This window comes from Poeciliopsis prolifica, unplaced genomic scaffold, assembly GCF_027474105.1.
Source record: "Poeciliopsis prolifica strain line A6 unplaced genomic scaffold, Auburn_PproV2 SCAFFOLD039, whole genome shotgun sequence".
Classification (NCBI taxonomy): domain Eukaryota; kingdom Metazoa; phylum Chordata; class Actinopteri; order Cyprinodontiformes; family Poeciliidae; genus Poeciliopsis; species Poeciliopsis prolifica.
In genome coordinates, this window is record NW_026562414.1 from 1837264 (window position 1) to 1861858 (window position 24595).

Sequence of the window (24595 nt, forward strand, 5' to 3'; positions counted from 1 at the left end):
TCATTGCTTGATACAAGAATGGCATCTTGCCAAATAAATGATTTGAATTTTTTCTAGTTAATAGCTGCAGCATCTTTGTTATTTGCAATTAAAATATTCAGCAGGAAAAAAAAAAAAAACTTGATTGGTTTAGATTTAAATGCAAACGCCTCATGTATCAGCACTGTTTGTCTAACATACGAATTAACCATCTCTTCAGTTCTGACTTTATAGTCTAATCAACGATGCCTTTATCACAGTGAGCCCTGTGCCAGCACTGGCAGTAATTCGCTCATGTCTGTTGCAGTCTCCAGAATTAGGCTCTCGCTTCATGTCGCTCCAACATATTTGAATGGGAGCTGTGATTGATAGAGACTGAGAGCAGGAGAGAGAGGGAGGGGAGGAGGGAGGAGGGAGAGGTGTTTAAGCCTATCCGGAGGAAGAAGCAACTGGCCAAGAAGCCTCAGCAATTACACTTGCCAAAGCGGTTCCATTTGGCCAACAGGCTTCGCTTTCAGTCTTCACGATCCTGAATGCGAACTCACGTATTTTGCAAACGGGTTTCGAGCAGCCGTCGCTCGTCGTGTTGGGATTGGGATTCTCTTTAACTTCACAGCGGACAGGCAGCAGTTTTTCTTTTTTTTTTTTTTTTTTCTCCCCCTGTTGTACCGGCGTTTTCAGCGCCTCCACGCAGCGGATTTACAAAGCCACCTTGCGCGGAGCCGGAGATGAGATTCAGCACCCTGGACAGAGAGTGAGCATCCCGGGAGCCCTGGACAGCGACTCGCCGTTCTCTGGAGGTAAGAGCGGAGCTTTCTCCTCTCCATGTAACGAGAAAGGGTGGGATAGAAATTGACACTAAATCACTCTTTCCCATTCTGAAAGGACATGACACACATTAAGACCAATATTGCACTTGACATAATGATCAAAAAGTCTAGTTTAGGTGAAGTTTGACGCTTTAGCGTTTGGTCATTTATTTAGAAGATCTTTCACTTTCAACCATCCTTATTCTGACTCCTCTTGTCGCTTTTTTTAGGTCCCACATTCGTATGTATTTTTTGTTTCATTCGTGAGATTCTTAACGTGAGACATCGAGTGGTCACGAAACATGTTTTGAAACAAGTGAAAATAAGGTTTGATCTCTGCTTTGACAAACGGCGAGCTTCCGTTTGCTCTCGTCAGCTTTTATTTAAGGCAGCTGGCTCGAGAGGCAGCGCGTGCCCAAGCAGCATCTGCTCGTGCCTCAGGTCCGCGCGCGAGACAGAAGAGCGGAAAAAAAAAAAAATCAGCCCATCCACCGTTAGCACGCGCACACGCACGCCGCTTATAATCCATACGACCCCCGTGGATCTCACTTCACCGTATTTCAGACTGACTGCTCGATAATGACGCTCACCCCGCTTCACCCTGCGCATTTAATTTCAACTATTGAGTTAGAGAGCTTGAATTTCTTGCCCACATATATGAGCTTTCATGCCACCTGCCATGTTCTAACCCTTGTCAGAGTAAGGTTAATGAGCAGGTGATTTTGCTGGACCACGCAACTGACAGGTTTGAGTCCACATGCTCAGAGCTGTAGAGTGAAACATATTAATCATTTCGGACCTATGTGATTTAAAAAAAATAACTAAAACACAATAAGGCTGTGGAGTTGGATGCATTCTAACTGTCTCATTGGATTTCAGTTCTAGATGAGACCCTGGCAGTAACATAGCCTTGAATAGAAATAGCTTTATAGCGATGTTTGAAAACAAAAATATCTACCATATCAAAGTAGATGTTCTCACTGCTAAAAACAATAATGCATTGCTTGTTAGCTAGTGGAAATGCACCGATCAATCTCCCAGTTCTCTGTTGATTGGCTTTGATCAATAATCAGCCAATCAAATGTTGTTGTTGTTTTTTTTTTTTTTTAAGCTATATTGATCTATTCATTAAATGTACCAAAAAATGTGCCATTATTTCCAGGGTAAAAATGCAAAAACCTGCATTGTTTCTGATGGTGTTAGAAATAAAAAGTCAGGTAAAGTTTAAGTTTATCACCTTGTTTACACGTGATGGATAAGAGCAAATCAAGATACAATCATCTTTGTTTTTATTTTCTTTTTGCCAACCGGTTTACCTAAGAATTGGAACAACATGACAAAAATATGTGCAGTTTCGAAGCGTAGCTTTTAAAAATTGTGTATATCTCGACAACAGTAACCTAGCCATGATTTTCAAGTGGGCTTAGTTTTGGCTTAGGAACACAACAAAATAATTAGTAATTAAGTAGAGCACTAGAACAGTATGTCATATATTAGCAAATGTTTCAAAGGATTTATTCAGTTTATACTTCTGTAATCCTAGCAGAGCATTAGCTGGTGCTTGGATTAACCATGTGACCTTTGAATGTCCAGACTGGTGCTTGAAATTGATGTAGCCACCCAGCATCCCCCTTCTTTAATATGGCTTACTCAGCTGTCATGCTCCAGTTCTTTAAAAGAATTTAAAAGTAATAATTCTCAAAATGTAAAGCTATGTCAGCCGAACTCTGAATAAGGAGTGACCCTCATGCGGCTTTCCCTGAGGCGCTATGACAGGCTCTGATATAGCTTTAAGCACACACACACACACACGCACACATTCATCCATATTCAGACCATGTTAACCCACTGTGATGTGAGCCCCAGTTTGATTTTAATGACGTTCATTAAGATTTTGATTACACTTAATATTGGATAACTCTCGGCACTGCATCTGATATTCTGGCTCAGACGCTGAGTGAAAAGAATTTAGTGGAAGGAAGCAAGAAGAGTGAATCTCAGCATGACTGTTGCTACGGTCCTCACACTCCGCCGTCCTTGAAGGAAAGAAATCAGATATCAGCATGTCAGTTTTTTTATTCTCTGTGATATTAAGCTCTGGGCACCACTGTATGGAGATTGCTGCTGTATATCAGCAGAATGATGAAGTAAATGCAAATTAATCCTTCACGCTCAATTTATTATGTAATAAACAGACTGTGAATTTGAATCTGAGCAGTGCCCCTACAGAGGGCAAGACCTACAGCTGCTTGTTACCTTTGTGTAAACTGTCTTTGTCTTGTTAGAAAATGAAGCGGTCAGGGATGGATGGAGAGCGATGGCAGGCTCAGCCCAGGGCCTTTTACAGTATCTCACATCATCTCATTGCCAGTTTAGCAGTCATTTGCCACCCAGTGGGGTACCTCTTCAGTGGTGCACTGTCTCAAACCATGTCTTATTGAGAAACATTGGCACAGCGCGCAGCCTGAGGGACAGCACTTACCAGCCGGCCTTGGTATCCAGGACACAGCGAGCTGATAGGTTTTCGCTTTGGATTTTTTTGCATTACACAAATCGCAGGCCAGGTTGCTTTCCCTAAGTGTGCACTTTACATGCTCTTTACACGGCAAATTGTGTTACTGCATGCCTGGAATTCCATTTATGGGTCTCTTAAAATCTAACGCCCTTTGCTAGAAATGCAATTAAATTCAATATTGCTATAAATACATGACAAGCGGATTTGAACAGAAAGAGAGTAGGCTGTGGTGGTGAACGCCCACTCAGCCACCCTGCTTTCCCTGGATTTCCCAATCATCCCAGGCCAATGAAAATCCTCCCCTCTTCTCCACACCCCGCCGCATAGTGAGTTGGTCAATTTGAGTGATCAACAGAAGGCAGTGTGGTAAGGGCTGACTGTCACAGGGGATATTAGGGCATGGTGAGCTGTACTAATAAAAAGGAAAAAAAAAGTGCATTTCTGAAACAGTCAATGTCATTACTCTCTGTGGTTCTACAGCTCCCTTCGGCACAGTTAGAAACGAGAGAAATGAGAGTGCTTGTTCCTGGACTATGGTGTGCTATCCTAAGCTACATGTTATTGTGCTGCTTTTTGCATCTGATTCAGCTCATCCCATCAGTTCTCATTGGCTGGTTCCCCCATTTAAACTTACTGTGCACCAGAGGGCTACAATATCACTGACATAATGGGATCTACTCCGATCAATAGCCAAATGGCATGGTGAATCGATAGCTACCACGCTGAACGATAACATGGCCCAGGTGCGGGCGAACTGCAGCCTTTGCATGCAAATTGCAAAATCCTGCATAAGCATTCATAATCCTGGTTGTCATATTTTGTCACAAACACAAATATCAATGTTGTTACTGGGGATTTTATGTGATATATCAACACAAACTAGGGCATAATTGTGAAGTGGAAGAAAAATGTTCCAAGTTTGTCCATCAACTTTATGCATAAAAATCTGAAAAGTGTGAAGTGAAAATGTTTTTTAGCCTTCTATATTCTAATACCACTAAATCCAGTGCAAGTAAACCATTTATAAGGATTAAGGATGTTATAGACATACTTTAAAATGTCAGTATGTATAGTTGCACATAAAGTGTGCAACTATAAATAAACTATATTGAAGTTTGAGAAAACAAAATGTGAAACAGATTATGGGATGGGTATTTTTGAAAGGCACAGTACGTAAAAAAATATACTCCTTAATTATGGATCAAAAATACCAACCTCATCAATGAGTTGCTGTATGATCTATGCTAATGTCAGCACAGCAGTTTCATTAAAAGTAAAAAAATAAAAGAATTGGCACCAGTGTGCGGTACTGCTCTCCTCGTTTGCTCTAATCATCACCCAGCCTCTTCCCTAAAAACACAGAACTCCAAAAACTAAAGTTAAAACTGAAAGCTTGAATATTAAACAGAGTAAAGCCTATAAGTAAACAGGCATAATTAGTTTGGCTCTCTTGAAAAAGCTCTCCTTGACACATTTCTATACTAACCAGTGGTTTACAAAGTCAGGCATGGAAGCCGTATTTGAACATTCAATTAAGGGTTTGTTTGCTTTCCCGGAAGAGCCAGAAAATTTCCTAGGTTTTCAAGTGTTAATCAAGCTTTTCATCCGTGCCTTGCATAGAGAACCCGCTGATAAGACAGGACATTTTGTGCCCAACAAGGCACGCTGCATCTGAGATGAAACAACTGCTTTATCACATTTGACATTTCAGACTAAAACCTTTCTAAATTATCTGTGTGTCTGAAATCTTTTGCTGACAGCCTTCCGCACACAACGAAGGAATGCAAATTGAAACCTAACTGCTACAGAGCCTAATATTTGTGGAGGATAAAATTGCCCTGAAAATTACACCATTCTTCTGTTTACATGCAGCATCAAAAAATGTGATTTGATTCTGCTTTTAGGAGAAAATATTAAAAAAACACTCAAAAAAGTTTTTGACATTAACATTTCTAAATAATGAATTCAAAGTGCTGGGTTTTGACTTGACTATTCTTTCATGGGAATATCTTTTGTCTAAATAATTCAGTTGAGAAGCTGGCTGGACATTTAGGGTCTTAGGTGAATCTCCTCCTTATTGCCAAATCTTTTGCACTCTGACAGGTTTTCCTCCCGGATTGTTTTGAAATGCTTATACTTTGGTGTATAATTTAATTTTTAGTGTACTCACAATTTCCCACCAGACTTGCTTGTTGCTTATACTCATGATAAACATTTGAGAACCATTTAGTGTTTTTTCATCTTCCACTTCAAAATTATGCAGTATTTTGTTTCTGTTGCACAAAAAAAATATTACAAGTGAAGTTTGTTTGCAATGTGACAAAATGTGGTAAAAAAAAAAAAGAAAAAGTAAAAGAGTAAAAAAAAAAGAGTACTTTTACATTAGAAAGACACCTTATTTTCTTCCCACTAGCTAGCTCAGAAAACCGACTTCAGACTGTTGACAAGGAAAAGAAAAGCAATAGGCGCAGTAGCAGCAGAGGTCTCATCTTGTCTTGGATACAAGCGGACGTGTGGCATGTCATCATCAAAAATGTCACCGCATGTACAGTTTCCAGCTGCTGGTGCTTCTCACAACACACACCTACGATCATACATCCTCCCATGAATTTACCCACACCCGTCACACAAGCACACGTGCACCATGGCAGGCCCACACTAAAAATGTGCTGCAAACATAGTGCAGTTGTGCATGCATGTAGCAGTGAAATATTGGCGTCATCGCAGCCCCTTCAGGCATGCAGTTATCGGGGATACAGAAGTGATGTGAAATCAATCAGTTCAAGTAGAGTGGCTTGGTCAGATGTGGAGAGTCTTGTCCTTTTCACATGCATGCCTGAATGCGTGCAGTTCACCAATCAGGCAGTGAATCAAACATACATTTTCTGTCCGATGATGTGTTTATGCAAGATAGAGCAGAAATATCCACTTATCTAGTCCACCTTTTTCCATGTGTTAAATCCCAAGTTTTTTTTTTCCTACATTCTGCCTTTTGGTAGCTATATTGCTGCAGTTTTGGAGCAGCAATGCAGCGCTAAAGCCAACAGATCTTTTACATCTCTATATCAACCTCATATCTAATTCATGCACCTTATTGTAGCTGTGCAGCCGTGTTTATGCTCTCAAAAGGCATGCTGGCAAAAGCTGGGCCCCGTACAAAAATGAACAGAGCAAAGTAATGTACTATAGCTGGAAGCTCTGGAGGATTTAAGTGTCCATAAACATTAATATCCCACATTATCCCACAGGGACGTTTTCCTTTGTAATGATTTTATAAGTCAGATTGTACAACCTATTTTCATATTTTCATGAGGTGTTCTCTATGGCTTCTTCTCCTTGGAGGGAAAGTGGGGACAGAGAGTGCGGGGCTCCTTTCACATTTTTCAAAGCTCTCGCAGGAAACAGCTTACACCACGCACAACCCTGCCTGCTTAAATGCCTGGACTGTCAGCATAACATGGATCCACATTAATCTATCAGCGAGTGTGTGCGGCTGATACAAATGCATTTGTGCACTTATTCGCTCCCATGCATAGAGAGTAATTCACAGCGGAGCACCTGCTTCTGGCATGAAGACACAAAAATTAGCAGCATGGCAAGCTGATGTTAGGGTTTTTGTTATTTTCATACTCTTCTTTTATCAATGTAAAGTGAAAACACCTAACCAGATGGTCAAAGTGTGCATAATTGTGCATTTGTGTATCCTGTGCATGAGAATATTTTCTTGTGATTTACCTGAAAGTGTGAGAGGGAACAGAATTGAGCATCTGTCTGACAGAGGGTGCGATAGCTCATGGTGTTCTGAGCTTTGATGCGTGCATGGAAGCATAACGTGTGTATATCAGAGTTTTGTAGTGTGACAGTGGATGTTTGTGCATTTAGGATGTAGCTGAGAGGACTATCTGTGTCTTTTGGGTGTCAAACGAGGACTTTTCAGCTTCTGGTTCAGGAAACCTTGAATGACTAAGGAGTTAGCAGTTCCACATGCCAGTGTTATAGCACCAAACACTCAGCATCTGTCATTTTATTCGGGTGGGATATTAGCACTGCTAGACAGATGCAGTTCTGGTTGACATGTCTCCATACGGTTTCAACTTCTCACCATCTATATGCCCAGAAATGATAATACTACTTATAAATACGAGAATTTTTTCTCTGCGGCTTTACACATCATCTACTTGTGATGTGTCAATAAGCTTAGCTTAGTTCTGTACCATAGAAGCCAACCTGTTTTTTAATCCATTTTATTAAGTACAAAAAGACTAATTGTGAAACATATTATTAAAATTAAAGATGAAAATAAATAATTTGTCTTTGGCACTCCATGGATTTAAAAACAATCATATTAACATTATCAGGTCTCTGACAGCATGCATTTTGCACTTACTACAGGTATGAATTCAGGAGTTTTAACTGGCAAACATTAAGGAAATTATGAGTAACCAGTCATTGAAGTACAGAGACATTTATAACATCCATTGTACCACAGGCAGGTAGAGGTACGGTGACGGTGGCATGATGGATGGAACTCTAATTTCTTAATGTCTGGTCATGGGAGGAGATAGCTGCTTTGACTGGAACACAGGATGTTACAACACAGTCGATCACATAATTACATCTAAGATCAAGTGCTTTGGTGTTTTGACAAACCTGAAAAAGGACAACAAATCCTGGAACAAAGGGATATTTAAATAGTTTCCCCAAAACATTTCTGAGTAATTAGAAACGCAATGTTAGTTTTTATGACTGATGCAGTAGGCCAGATAAAACAAAGTTGGCATGGAAGGGTGTTAACATGTACAGTTATTACCATTTAATGAAATAACAGCAATGATGAATAGCAAAAATAGAAAAGGAAATTAAAGTGCTCGGCACTAATGTGATGTAATGCCCAGTTTGTTTGTTAGTGGGCTGTGGAGGACTTGCTTCACAGTCATGCATTTGAAATGTGGGGGGAACAGAGAACTTTCCTACTGCAAGGTAACAGTGTTACCAACACAGATCCATCAACAGATCCATCATAACTTATATTATCCTTCCATTGAAGCACAACCAGTTTATACTTATTTAAAACCTTTCATGAAAACCTGAAAAACTCAGATGTGTGGTTTTTGTACAATTTTCTTAAACATTTTTTCTTTGAAAATGTGCATTTTTGCATTTCAATCTTACAAAAGTTAAGCATAGTAATTAATTATGATTAATCGCAGTGCTAGATGATAATTAATCAAATACAATTTTTACATTGATTGACAGCACAAATAAATATAGTTATGCTTCATGCTTTTTTTTGTATCAGCACATTGTTTTCAGCTTTGTATCCATTCTACATTTTTAATTTTATACGGCACGTTCAAGTTGAAACAAATCTGAACAAAAAGAAACCTTTTTATGAAAATTTGTTCACACAGGCAATTTAATTCTGCCACTTTGCCCAGATGGCATTTTATCCAGCTACAGAATATGTTTTATGCATGCCTTAAATCATGGCATCGTACATAAACTGTCAGTGATCTACACGATCTTTACTGCAAGCTGTGCTGCTTCACTACTCAACTGAATCCTGTGCCTTCACATGCTCTCATTACTCCTTTTTACATAGAAAGTGTGAAGCACCCTCTTCACCAACCATCCGTGTGTGGAGTGCTTCAGTGTGTCCGGTGTTCGCTGATCAAGTATTCCATACGCACTGGCTAAATAATAAAGATAAAGGAAAATAAAAAAATAAAAAATCTAAACATTTGGACCACTTACACTTACCAATGAAGTTGCATATCACAATGGTTTAATAGGTTGATGAGGTTATTTATTTTTATTGAATTTCTCTCAAGGCTTAAAGCTCCTTCAGTTTGTTTTCTCCAAAGAAAAACATCAAATTCATGTTTTCAAGAAAGGCTTTACCTTTTTGGCTGTTATAAGCCTTGGGGTTCTGGGAAACTAACAATTATCAAGAGGCTTGAATGTGACCAAAATGTGAAAGAAAGTGTAAAGAAACACATTGGACAAGTTAACTCTTGTGAACTTTTGCAGGTTGTTGTGGGAGGTAATCATTTAAAAGCAAATAACAAGCTAGATGTGGTAGAAAATTACACTACATTGCTTATTTGTAAAGTATAAAGAAAGAAAAACATTTTAAAAAATTTTTACCAAAAAATGTTGTACAAAATGGCTGTTAAATTGACTATTTTTTAATACACCAAAATAACATGCCGGGGGTCCATTTGCCTTCATATATCAGCTAATTTCTCCAACATGCTATGAATTCAGTCTTCAAAAGATTTGTTAGCAAACGCAGGAAACAAACAGTATCAAGACCAATAAATAAAAGAGAGCTCAAAAATAAAGTTGAGGAGAAGCTTGAAGCAGTGCAAAGTCATAAAAATACCCAGCATTTCAAATACCTCTCAAAGCCAAAGTAAGCTTCAATCCATGATCTGAAAATGTGGTGAATATGGCACAATTGACAGACCTGGCAAGGTTAGCATTGATCAGAGAAAAAGCCAATAGGTCAATGGTTACTGTGGATGAGCTGCATTGATCTACACTTAAGGTGGTTGACTCTCAACAAGACAACTATTCCTCATTCACTTTGAAAATCCTGGCTTTTTGGAAGAGTGGTAAATTGAGAGGAGACCTGAATAAGTCAAAGTCACTGTTTATCAGAGGGCATTTGAAGTAAACAAGAAATGTTTGTTTCTGATGAGATTAGTATTTATATTTCTGTCTTCATCCAAAATGCAGAAATTGGCATATATCAACACCTGCACATCAATCTAAAAAACACCACCTCCTCCGTGAAACCATGTTGGGAGCGTCTTTGTGTGGAAATGTTTTTCTGTAGCTGGGATGGGAAAGTTGCTCCAAGATTGTGGAAAGGAGGATAGAGAACACTGCAAGACCAAGGACAGATGCAAAAAACTTTAGATGACGAGAGGTTCACCTTCCAGTGGCAATCTGAGAAGAAAATCCCTTAGATGAAGAGATCCTCAAGGAGAACGTTTTCCCTCTCATCCTAAATCTTGCATGGTTATAATCACAGCTTTACAAATGTCTGATTTAAAGATTTACACAAATATGAAGATGTGAATAAATGGGGTGTTTTTCTGTTGTGCTACTGGCATGTGAGTGACAGTTCTGTTTATTTCCTGGTCCCAGGCTGGCAAACTAGACTTGGCCCTCTGGCGGCCTCATCTGTATGCTGTCATCCCAGTTAAGCAGGAAGAGAGTATGAGATCATTTAGAAAACTAGCTGATCTGACAAGCAGCCAGGCGCAGCTCACAGTACACAATCTGAGTGTGTTTATTTTATGGTGACCCAGAGTTGCATCTCTGCAACTGTGTGTGTATTCAAACAATTATGCTCACCTTTTGTCCGTCTGTACTGCTATATGCTTCCTACCCACTATGATGCTGAATGGTTTTTTGTTCATTTACATGTGATAATTTCACCCAGCTGGAAGATACATGGCTTAATTGTGCTGAAAGTATCCTCCAGGCCTCTTTGTCTTTTCCTTCTTGGCACAAAACGTGGTCGGGTGTCTTTGCTTTATAGTCAATGTAATGCATATCTTTATAGCTAGAGTGTTGATGATTTAATGCATTAAAAATGAGGGGAAAATTTTTTGAATAATTAATGCATTATTATTGAAAGGCTAATTCATTAAGGAGCCTTGTATCATATTTCAAATGGAAGAGCAGTAAATCCCCAACTCAGAGTCAGCAACCAAAATAAATATTTTCTTATCAAAACTGTCTAGTGCAGCTTTAATTCATTTGGGTGAGAAATGCAAATCTGTAAATTACTGCATGAATGTTGGATAATTGACTTTCAATCTTTAAATGAAGCAATTTCAGTGACTTTAAAAACAGATAGTCAGCTCCATAATGTTTTGAAAATTGATTTAATGTAATATCTGCACAATTAAAATATAAATGTACAAATATACTAAACTTTTTAATGACTAAGTTAAAAATAGCTCTGACAATTTTCATATTGTCCATGCAGTAATTAGGGTTCTAAGAGGACAGAACAGGAAGAGCTTCTATTTTGATACTTTCTTTTGAAAGTATCCTTGTAATGTTGCAGCTAACTTGGGGGTGAGAGAAGATTCCGGGCAAGTATGGATTATTTTTTTGCTAAATCATTAAGAAGTCATTCATGAATCTTTATTGGGGTTGAAGAGGCTTGTATTGAAGAAGGGACATATTTCAAGGTGACAGAATGGTAAATTTCAAGGACTGGACTTGGACACCCCTGTTGTAATTGGTCTGTCCAAATTGTGTGTGCATGACTGATTGTCCTGTACATCTCTATTACCCTTCAATGGACACTCCATCAGGGAGGACCTTGCCTCTCACCAACTAACCACAGAAGATAGGAACCAGAAAACTCAAGATCTTGCAAGCATAAGCAAAAACAGTCTATTCATGGATAACTTGGAAAAACAAAAACAATGCAGTTATGATACCTTTGATGGTACACTCACCTTGGAATGACTGTTAATTTTACATCCCTGCCTCAAAGCAAATAAACACTAGACTTTGATAGGGTGCTGTTTGCAGTAAAACCTCTGAGCTTGATTATTAGACTTAAGTTAATGCTGTTCCTGTAGTAAACCGTGTTTGCACAACCCTGTGTCAGAACTGGTGGTGCTGTGCAGGTGTGATTGTGTGTAATCACAGTTTCCTCTGTTTTCTTGTAATTAAGTCAGCACCCATGCTTCCTCTAAGCGCCATGTGCGCCACAGAAACTCCCATGATTTAATTACGCCACAAACACACACGCAGAGAACATCAGCTAACTGTCCATGTCTCATTCTCCTGCGGATTCCCCTCTTTTGTCACCCGTAGGCCTTTGCCAGTCCTCAAAAGACACTGACCTGGTGAGGGTACAGGGAAGCAATGACCATGGTAAGGTGCTGACCCCCATGTATGGGGGCCATCTGACCCCTTCTGTTGGACATTATTACCACTGGGTTGTAAGCTTCAGCCCAGAAGACGGAACTATTGTGTTCATCATCACTGATACAGATCAATCCCGACAAGGGGAAAGGGCAAACAGCCTCTGCCAGGTTGAAGTCACGACTGCTGGACTGATAAGTCCAAAGTGACTGCTAGTATTTGTTGCTGGGGGGATAAATTCAGCTCCAAATCACTGAGACTGAGCCGTGAAAGGCAGGGAAAGCTGCTGCTGTGTCACTGCCTCTGAGCAGTGGATGGGGAGTCTGGAGATACGGGGAGTCCTTTTCACCCTGACCTCCTCCCTCCACCGTTGTTACTGCTTTTCCCCTATCTCTGCTTACCTCACCTTCTTTTCTCTCTTCATCCCATTCGTCTTTTCCAACAGTGTTTAAACACCAACAGGCAGTAATCCAAGGACACACATAAACACTCATGAGCGATATACTCTCACGTGTACTTCTTTGTTTTCGGCGTGTGGGCTTAAGCACAAAAGATTCATCCATTTTATCTTATCCTTCTTTCCCTTTGCAGCCCAAGCGAGCATGTGGATAATCACAAGAATGTTTATACATGCAAACTCTCAATAGGAATGGATTAGTGTTTGTCTACATAAAAATGTGTTTGGATTTTTTTTTTCTCGTTTTCTCTGCTGGCTTGTCTCTCAACTCAGCACGGGACTGATAGGCATTCTGCAAGCCACTGTACTCTGCAATTAGGCAAAAAAAAGATAAACAAAGATGAAGCAGTTCACGCTTCGCCCATCACAAAGCCCACCAACAAAGTCAAATGCAATTATCATCACAGCAATGTGTGTCAGCAGGTAACGCCCTGCCAATCTGCCAAACAGATTGAAACACAACAAACAAAAGCAGAAAGACTTATTAAAAGCCCACATAGGTTGTTTATGTAGGTGTTGTTGCTGGAACCAGAGCTAAGGTAGTTGTTGGTGCTTCATCTTTGTCCACCGGGGGCTGGTGCCCATAATTTTATGCCGGGGCCAGAACCAGGCACTGTAACTGAAAGGCTCTATCATCTATTCAGAGCTGGTTGCAAAGTCCAAAGAGATGGCTTGAGGAATAAAAGAAAAGATCATGAATTGTTTGCTTTTTTCGCCTTTGACTTTCTATCTCACCTTCATCTCTCACAGCTCAGAATTTTCTCATTTCAGGCTACTTCTGCCTTGAAAATGTTTACACTTAATGAAACCCAGCCAGCCCGCTCCCTGAAGCCTGGTGCCTTTGAGCATTATTCTTAGCCTCAGCAGATCAATATCAACTATGTTCCCTGTCCGTCTGTTCACAATCATTAAAACTATGTGGTGATGAATTTTTTTCTGCCTCAAAACCTCTACGGAGCTGTGCAAATGTCTCAGTCTTCCAGTAGACTTTTCTTTTGACTGCCATATATCTTTTAAATCTCTCACCAATAATTGAAGCGTGACGGTAATGAAATGCTCACATTCTCAATCACAGCAGTCACTCAGAGTGATGTAACTTGCTAGAAATCCAAAGAAGCGGCTGAAAACTTACTAGGAGCCTCGAGTTGCATCACAGCAAAGGGCAGGCAGACCACATATTGTGTTGGTCAAGCAAGAGCTCATCTGCCACAGTGTTTACATCAGAACTGGTCAAGAGGAGTTAAGAGGGTGAATCAGAGGCTGACCGACGCTTTGCATCACCGAGCTCTGCGAGTTTTACAATTTCTCTGTCAAAAGCCGTGAAGTGCTACAAGCTGACACTTCTACACATGAATACATGTGGGTCTGCTCTGTGTTTTTAGTGTACCAACAGCAATTCTGCTTGTGAACAATCAGGAGTCTGCATTTATGAACTGCACAAAATCTAAATAAAGCAACAGGCAACATGATGGCACTTTAAAATCCAACCATTCCATATTAACAAAATTTGTACTTTCCTGATGTAGAACCAAGTGAATTAAACCACAATCATTCTGACTGATACTTCTTTATTATGTGTCATTGAATTTAAATGGAATCCTTAAAATTTCTTATTCTATAACTACCAAAATCTCATGTTTGATATACGCCTGGTAAGAATTTGCTTAATTTCTTATCTAACCAGAGAATGTACAAACCCCCACACTATTGCCCCCTTTTGACTTTGTACTGTGTGGAATATTATGGTTCAACTGGACTGACAGTTGCTACACCATATGCTGCACCATATAAAATACATTTACTGAAGGTTCAGTTAGGGTAGCTTTATTGTATAGATATGTGTTTTTTAATCCTGGTTTTCAAGGTACAGTCCTGCAAGTTTTAGTTTTCCTATAAGCAATTGATGGCTGATTAAAAGGCTTTTTCTGATTCACAATACTTTGAATCAGGTGTGCTAAAGCAAGGAATGATCTAAGACAGGGATGTCAACATCCAGTCCTCGAGGGCCGGTGTCCTGCAACTTTTGGATGTGCCTCTGCTGCACCACACCTGAATAGAATAATTAGGTCATTAGCAAGGCTCTGGAGAAATTATCTACACAAGGAGGAGGTAATTCAGCCATTTCATTTCTGTGTTTTCTACCTGTGGCACATCGAAAAACTGCAGGACAGTGGCCCTCGATGACTGGAATTTGAAACTCCTGATCTAAGACGTGTTGCATTTGGCCAGGAGGATCAGGGATAAGAGACACTGCTACAGAGAAAAATAATGCTCCTCAGTTGCCACCTGTAAACCCTTGGATATTTCCTGAGGTGATATTGTAGGAGCTACACAGCCAAGTACATAAATCTCACAGAAATAACATGAAAGCAAACAAGGTGAAGCAACATACTTTAGGAGAAACTCAATATAGAAGAGTTAAGTTATCAATTGATGACAAGGAAACTAAAAGGATAAAGTAGGTGATTGAATTTAACAAACTCTGGACAACCAGCCCACTGGCTCTAGACTATATTATTTGCCTTTTGCAGAAGGACACAAAATGCAGCTTGAACTGGATAAAAAAGAGAGAGAAAAAAAAAACATTTCACTTGTAAGAGTTGTTGCAAACATTTTGTCCAGACATTTTCCCAGTAGTCTTGCTTCAACTCGTGGTACAATAAAGGATTTTCTTACTGATCAAATTCATCAGGTAATACATACCCAGCAGTTTTGTGGTCTTTTATTAAAGAGCATAAAAGCAAGCAGTCAATGAGATGCTAATAAAATGTTTTGAAACACACAAAAGGTGACCTTGAAGATACTCGTACCCTTATGGTGGCAGGCATTTCTCTTATCTCACTGTGCTCTTGAGATTGTCCAAATATTTGAATATAAATGTTTGAATATAAAGTAGGTATGATTAAAAAAATATATATTTTGTAAAATGTATTGATTTTTAAACGAGTGAGGTTTCTGTGAAAAATAAAGCACAGTAAACTGAATTTTATTATGTGTTTTCTGTGCTAAGAATATTTAACTGCATTGGACAAGTTGATGGAAAACCAATCCAGTTGGTCTATGTATGACAATTTGGGCCAAACACATATGGATCATCCCCCCGATTCCTGATTACTACATTATTGGGTGATTTCTGTGTGTTGTGAAAGCTGGATCAGAATGATAAAGAGAATGGAGTGAGTCAGAGTGAAGAAGAACAGATGGCAGAGAGAGCCAGAGAGATGAACACAGTGATGAATCTTTGACAAGCCAACTCACATGATGCAAAAATTGCGCCTATTCAGACTAATCAACCCTGGATCCACTTGGTTAAAATTAGTGCTGTTATTTTTATTTACAATATTCTTCAATTTAATTAAATATAGCTTTAGAAATTGCTGATTTTTTAGCTATGAATTGCAAAGAAAAGTACTGCTAAACTTCCTGCACCTGTGCTGCGGTAAAATCAGCTTGTGCCTCCTTGGACAGACAATCTTCAGGCCAATTTGAACAAATGTTATGCTCTCTGGCCATTGAACTGAAGAGCACAACATTGGGACCCTGTCAGGTTCTCTGAGAGAAGATGCAATGAGACCCAAGGCTGAGAGTAAAGTGTCTTATTAGATGATCTCAGACACATCTATGGCATCCTAACCTGTCAGACCTTCAAGGTTTTCCTCTGATGAATTGTTCATTTCTTTTCTTAAAGTTGAAACAGGTTCTCAAAAAAACAAAAAAAAAATAAAAACAAAAGCAAAACAAAAACGAAGATATATTGAAAAGATAGTAAAGAAATTCACACTGCAGTTTGTGGTGTACAAGATTTTCTTTTTAAAGAATTGGGGGTAAATGTCCTGTTTAGGGTTGATTCTTGTCCAATGGCCACTGGAAAGATGCAACTAGACAACTGGAACTGGACAATCCTGTATAATCTTGTTCTAAAGCTTCTTCTAAACTACAGACAATGAGCGAATTCCACTTTTAATTCAAGTTTTGACCCTCTCAATTCGGGAAGCACATTCCGATCATGTAGCCTGATTACTACAATATTGTAGTAATCAGTCAACCCATCCTTTATTCAACACAAGTACATTCTTCATGATTGTTGTGCAACCAGAGAAACTGCCCTGTTTCACCTCTCTCCTTCAAGCTGTGTGGACAGCGGTGGTTTCAACACAATCAATGTGTGTTTTCTTAGCAGCTCCATGTCTTTCAAATTAGGATATTTCCCTGTGTTTTCCTGAAGGAATTCGCCGAAAGGTCAAGTTGACTGTTCTCCCATTAAAGTCTCGGTGCACTCATAAAGACCGTGGTCGCTGTCGGAATAAATCTGGACCTGGTATTTACATGTGACAAAAACACGGCAGCGACTGATGACATGAGGGATTTTGGGAACCGTGAGATGTTGGCCTGTGCGTTCCTTATTCAACCCACCCCGGCAGACTACTGGAGTAATCACCTCATGCTTCATCTGAGCTTTCCGATGGGATAAATGATCACTATAAAACACAGGGAAACAAATTAACCACCGGTGTCAAGATTTTAATGGTTCCAATTAGTCAACTCTTTGGGGAATGCGAATTATTGAGAATGATTGCATGCCACTTCCAATCAGCAAATTCCACCCAGTTTGTGGCAAATAAAACTAATATGTAGAACAGTTTCTACACATGTCTTACAGGCCTAACATTTCTGTAACTGGCTTTGATTAAGTGAAGTGAACTCAGTCTGAGAGCGGTGTGTTCAATCAGGCAGACTTTGCAAATTCTCAGCTTTTCTGTCCTCACACTGCAAAATAATTGCAAACACATATTTTTATCTTATATGCAACCATTGGTTGAGTATCCTACAAAAAGCAAACCAATATTTCATCCTTAAAACTTTTATTACTTCTGCTTGTGAAATGCCTTTAATAAGAAATGAGTGTGGGGATCTGAAAGCAAATCTATCATGAGCTACAGAATGATTTAAATCATTTATTTAATGTTGTTTGTTGGATACACATATTAGAGACATTTAATGATAAACAGAAGTGGATTCGATTTTTCAGGGTTAGAAAACAGTATTTATGTATACCAATGTCTTAAAAAGCCATGGTTTCAAAATGGCATATCTTTCCTGTTGTCTAAAGTCCTGTTATGTGACGCCAGAAAAAATGCTTGAAAGACCAGAACAGGGAAGCATTGTAGGACCTGTTGATGCATACTGCAGGTCAACTGAATGGAATAGACTGGTGCACCCTTTTTTTTAACCTCCAAGAAGGACAAAGTTGGTTGTTTGGACTTATTTCACATTTTGACAAAAGCAGCCATGGCATGGAAACTGAAAGGGAACACAAATCTCCAGTGCCAAGTCAATTGCCACCTTTATTACATAAAATTTTGAACTCAAGCCAAGTACAGTCTTATCAGAATTTCTGTTTAATCAGCTCTAATGTGTTTGAATAGAACAGGTTCGAAAAGATTTGGCAGGAGACATACTTTTGAGCATCGGCTACATACTAGATGCAGCAGACGTGGGTTGCTTAGATAATTGGGGTGGTGCATTTTTTGTTTTAAAACATACTTCCGCTAGTTTGCATTTCCCTTAAAGGAGTACCACATATCCTTGTCAAAGGAACACCATGTGAAAGATAATAGCATATCTCTTAAAAAGCAAATTTAGGATAGCCTCAGTAATTTTCAGCTAAACTTGTATAATGTAGGGTATCTAAAATGGAACAAGAGACAGAGTTTTGCGATGCTCAGAGCCCTGCCTCCTCCTGCATATCTAACAGTAATCTTGGAAAGAGTGAAAGGACACTCCAATGACATCCTCAGCTCCTCTCACTATTCTGAGCAAAGACCCCTCACACGTCATACTGCAGTTGAAGTATCATGCTGATACCTTTACTTTCCTCAGAAAGTAAAGGTTCTGCTCAGCCCTTTTATGGCTAAGAAATACCATAATACAGCAACAATTTGTTTAACTCTTAAGATTTCATATTGTGAATATCATACTTGGACCAGGCCATTCCTAGTCTGGAAGACATGTTGATCCTAATCTTAATTTTTAAAATGTAATCCTTTTTTTGTTGTAAGCCAGACAGCAATAGATACGCATGGGTTATAAAGAATCTTTTTATGTTTTAAAATCAACCTGAGTTCATTTTTCGCCAGATGAAATGTTTATTTCTAAAAATGAGATAAAATTTTGTAAGACATACTGTTTTTTATTCTAAAGCGCAATAGTATTACCCAACTTCTGACCCCATGTAGTTAGAATGCACAGCAGAATTAGGTTTATTTGGCATTTGTACATGTTTTTTTTAATAATCCAAAAGTTCTATCCAAAAAAAAGTGCTCTTTAGTAGTTTTACCGACTACTTTCAGCATTTCCCACAGTGTTAAAGTTAAATGACACATTTGCAGCATAGCTCCCTCATTAATGTGAAAAAAGAAAATAAGCATTCATTTGGGTGCAGTTATTCTTTTTTTCTGGTATGCCCTTTTATTCATGTTTTCTTATTTACAAATATAATAAAAAACTGTGCTGCTTAGTAGTATCCATTTGGTCTTTGTGCCAGTCACATAATGATGGCATTATGCTTAAATACAGGCAGGAGGCAAAAATACATCACTTAGATTAAAATGGGAAACTATAAAATCTTCAAATTCACAGCACAGAAAAAAGAATGAGAACCTCAAAAGTAGTGGGTTGGAAACCATGGGATTTGAAGCTGGAAGTATAAATACATGACTGTTGAACAGGTAGCAGTGATGCTGATTGTTGATTAATAACAAGTGTCAGAAGTTACAAACTGAAAGAGTAGGCACAATTTAATTGAAGTGAATATACAAAAAATTACTCAGCATAATGAAAACCAAGAAAAAACACTAAACAACGAAACATGTCCAATAGTTATTCATATTGAAGTCTGAATAATCACTGCAATATTTACAGTCACTGACCATGCATCTGATAGTTCATAAATAGAGAAAAAAAATGCTTAAGGAATTATAAACTCTGATTAATAGAAAAAAAACAAAGGCATTACCAAATAAGCAGCAGGAATTTAGGTGAGATGCATGCAAGAATTAACAGTGATGATTAAGCAATAATAGTAGGAAGAACAAGTGATCGCTATATTGGTTACACAATTTATCTTTCTGGCCTTGACATTGTGTCATTTCTTAATTTCACCAGTTTAGACATGCTGGAACTATTGAGCAAATCAAAAGCAGATGGAATATATGAAAAATCAATTTTTTGCAAAATATGTGAAATAATGTCCTCTATTTGCAGAAAATGTTGCACGTTAAAATAAATGTCTGTTATCTACAAAGAATCAGCTAACACTGGAGGTATGGAAATAGCTGGGACTGCAGAGAATCTGATTGAGCCTTCCTATTGATTCTCATAAAATATGTCTGCCCACATCAGGTCTTAAGGCTAAACCTTGGGTAAGACTCTCACCTTGTGATCCCCTTGCAAGCAGTAGCTCCTCCATCCTTTCACTTTTTCCCCACCTTGGTTTATAGAGCTAAATGCAACATGAAACAGAGGGCAGATGAGGGCCCCATCTCTTCTCAGCATGGCCCCCACAGATTGTTTGAAGAACAATGGATCACAAGGGGCGAAAAGTCTCTCCTGACTGACAGATAGCAAGTGTGCGTAAACATGATAAGCCGAATATGACTTCTGTGCATGATAATTTGTGCTTGTCTTACAGTGTTGACATATTTACACACCAACTTGAGACTTGTGAGGTATGAGCTGAGCCATAAAGAAACGAAACAGAAAAAAAGAGACTCAAAAGTGAACCACCGGTGCTGGAAAAGGTGGACGGCTGTGCGCGAGTGATAGAATGCTTGTGTCACTCATCGTCTTTCTGCTCACGGCTGCGGTTAATTATTCACCCGGGTTGTGCTGCGGAGATGAACTGAGGGGCTCTGGGATAAAGGCACTGAAGGAGGAAGATGAAATTATAAAATCCTAATGACGGAACTCTGGCTGAATGGTAATTTCTTAAATTGATTTTGAAGAGGTGCCCAGAAAGAACCAGCATGAGACACAGAGAGAGGGAGGATTCCCTGTTCGCTCACTCTGTTGTAGTATATTTCTCTTTTGTTGGACCTGTTCCAGTCTTCTGAACCTCTGGCCTAACCTCCCTTTTTAACCTATCCTCAAGCTACACATTTACATGTCTGCATTTTTGTGCCTATCACTTACACTTAACCTCAACAACCCCCATCTGTTTATCCTTCGTTCACAAGTCTAAATTAATGTGACTACCTTATTAACTGAAACATAGTTTTGTTTCTCAATTACATATCAAAATCAGATTTTCACCAACCCGCGGCTTCTCTGCATAAACTGCCTGATCGTTCTTTAATGATCCATCTGACAATTTTTTTTGTAAATTAGTTATTCAAAAACATTTATATTTGAAACTTGATTGTTAATGGAACAAAATCTCTATATTGATTATGATTTAGAAAGACCTCATTAAAGACAGATGGTAGGTTGATTGCACAGATGCAGCTAGATTACCACTGAAAAATGAAATCTCCACAAAGTTCATCAGCAGAAGGAAGCAAGAAGTGTCCTAATGTTTACTGGAACTTTTCTGTCTTTGGAGGTTATAAAACACAATAGACCGATACCAGTAAAAATCAGGATTTCCCAAATCGTCATAAAAGAGACGTGGCTCCCTATCCAGGGTATGCTCCTGCTAAGGAGTGGCACCAATGGTAATGAACTGAGAGAAAGTTTATTTTCTATAGAGTTTTTTGGATGTCAATTTCTACATTGGATGTCTAAAAATAAAACAAAACAACAAAAGTCACACGAAGACAGGAATGCAAGCAAGGTCCTCAGCAAGAATCAAAACAAAATAAAATCTGATGGAAAACTTATGAATAAAACTCTTTTTCGGAAGCACTTTGCAATACAGTCAGCTATGTCAACAATGTGAATCCATTCCACGTCTTTAGATTTGGTGTAAATTAGCCAACGGGTATTGAGCAGTTCAGCTTTAGCAATTCTGCTTTTCCTTTTCTGCTGATTTCTAGACCAACATTGTTGTAGAAAATCTAGTATAGCAGTGGAAAATATTTGTTATTGATTGTCCTATGTGGCCTTATATTTTCCATATAAAGCAGTGGATGTTTGCAAGGAGCTCTTTTATGCAATAGCTGATTGCTTCTGTTCATGCATCCTTCTACAAGATATAGTATAATTTCCATTTATATACAGGCAACAGTTACACAGGCCTTATGGTTTTATATGATAATCCCAAGCTCCAGGCAAAATAAGAAGTGTCCACAAATAAAATTGTGCCTTTTGTTAAGAGTCAAGCCTTAGGTGCACTGCGATAAAATCCCAAACCCAGCTCATTTATGAGGTTGAATACACTCAAGCATTATTAATGGTATATGAATCGTGACTTGGTTTAAAACTTCAGTAAATCTGTGCCTGTGCTGCCTGGTCAGTGGATGACATTTCACTCGTTCACACTCTGAATACAATTAAAGTTTGCCCCTGGAAACCCTAGTAGCCTTATTGAATTTCATTGCAGCTAATGAGATGGTTTTCTTCCGATATTCATGCAGCCAGATTCAACTCTGACAGCACTTAAGCATATTTGAAGTAATTCAGTTAGTTAATTCTGAATGGGCTTCAACATCTATCAGTAAATTATGCAAGATGTAATAGTCAAAGATAGTAACACTAATAATACGTTAGCTGACCCAAATGCATGGCTCAAATGCTCATGTGTATTCATGCATAACAAGTTTCTTTAGTTCTGCTTAGGCCCCTATACTCAGTGCATTTTGTGCTTTAATGACCTTTTTGTTTTAAGTAGTGGTTGGTCTTGATTAAAATTTTTAATCGCATTAACTGCAGGGTCTGTAATTAATGAGAATGAATCACATTTTAATCAAAAGCTACATAACGTCAACATAAGGAGCATATTTGGTTTAAAAATACGGCTAAATCGTTGACTCAGCAGAGCTCCACCACAAAGATATTCATTGTTTTTAATCTGTTATTTGGGTTACTCAACCAACATCGGGGCAAAGTGCTATTTTATCTATTTAGCTTTTAAGTGTTTCAGGAACCTTGATAAATGTGGAATATGGAGGCTGTTATTAACGTGCTTTCTGCACCACGTTTTGCGCTGAGATGGTAGTTTAGGATTGAAAAGCTTTTAGGTGACAGGCTAACTCCTTTTTGCAAAACTTGAAAACATTAGTAGTTTTTCATTTTTCGAAGTAAAAATTAATCCCACTGGACAGTGGGACAGTTCAGTGGCCATATCATCCATCACTGTTTGGAGATATTGCTAGTGCGTCAAGCCAGAAATGGTGCAAAGGTTTCGGCTGGATCCTTAATATGTAAAAAAGAAGAAAAAAAAAGTGATTAATTGCAAGAAAAAAATTTACATATTAAAATCTATGTAAATAATAATTTGAATTAAATGTTGTCTAATGTTAGTTCTAAGATATCACATCGTGTTTGTCACATAAAGTCCTAATAAAAGTGACAAAACGTGATTCTAGTGTAACAAAATGTGAAAATGTTCCAGTGGTATGAATACCAAATACAACAAAATCACAAAAAGCTTTCCATTTATCTTTTTCAAAATTCTTTCCCTTTTTCTTTAAACTATGTCTCCCACTTTTTCCATTTCTACTCGTCCTGTGTGACACATTGCCATCCTGGCCAGGCCTGTTACACTAATATGCCTACAGTGGGCTGCAGAGGAGAGCAAAAAGGCACAGTGATTGACGGAGATAAGGCCTCTAATTAAGGCAGTGATTGGGGGGTTTTGGTGGGGGCTTAGCTTTCTGGCAGGCAGAGACAGAAGAAACAGAGACACATCGAGGGCGCCCAACCCCGCAGCAATTAGACACACATCTGCTATCAGCAATCAGCTTGCTGTCCCTGGAATAGGGAGACTTTCTGCAGCAACTTGCCTGTCAATGTCATTCTTTGTCCCTTTTCTCTTCACTTGTACAACCTGTTTGCGAGCCCCATGATAGATTGACGAGATACTGGTTGGGCTATGAAGTCAGACATGCTGTGAAAAAGGAGGATTCTTGTGCAGTTTCTTGGCAGATGTAAAAGGACTACTAAACCAAAGCTTAGACTGCTCTCTGCACACCCAAGCAGAACTAAGATGTATCTCATGTTAGCTGCTCTAAAGTATGGATTAACAAACTCAAACATATTGCAGCACATAAATGGGATTAATGTGCATGCAAACAAAGAGGAACAAAAACCCCCGCTTGAATTGCCTTATATACACAAACTTGACATATCATTAGCATGCACAATCCTGTCTCAGTTCCCCTGCGGCAGGCTTTGAATTTACAGTGCGAGAGCACAATCAGCCTGTGGAGGTTTTACAGTCAGGGGGTAAATGTCATCATCTCTGCACCAAGTTTTATGACTCTAATCTGGCTTGCTAATACACACCCTGCACCCACATGCATGTCCAAAATGGAATAATAGTGCATTATGACACACAAGAGCATACATCATTGGAGTTCTTTGCATCTGGAGTGCGGTGGCAGATCGAGACAATTTATGGGCCGATATGTCTACAGCCTAATTCTAAATATGGGGGAGCCGTCATTTGAATAATCTATGCCAAGAGAGAGGAAGGCTAAGGGATATTTAACATGATGAATAAGCACAAGCCATACAAGTAGTCTTAAATTAAAATCGCTTTGCAACAGGAGAGAGGGATGATATCAGGGATAGAGCAAGTTCATGCTTTTGAAAGAAAAAACACAAAGAATAGATACTCCAGGAGAGAGAGCGAGAGGAGGGGCCAGTTACTCTCAGTCCTTTACTAAAGAGATTTCTCAACAGAGTTATCCACTGAAAAGGCAAATTAGTTTAGGACCAGGCATAATCCATGTCCGTGAAAGCGGCTACAAGAGTTTTTCCCAGCAGGGAACCTGG

At 38.9% G+C, this 24595-nt stretch overlaps 1 protein-coding gene across 2 annotated transcripts in view; it reads left to right on the forward strand.

The window, feature by feature from the left end:
- The first annotated feature begins 432 nt into the window (after nucleotides 1–432).
- Nucleotides 433–24595, forward strand: part of tmem121ab (transmembrane protein 121Ab) — a 52443-nt gene continuing 28280 nt past the window's right edge. For both annotated transcript variants that reach the window (XR_008607611.1, XM_055054140.1), the window contains exon 1: nucleotides 433–779. The gene's annotated coding sequence lies outside the window, so the exon portion shown is untranslated. The remainder of the gene's footprint in view (nucleotides 780–24595) is intronic.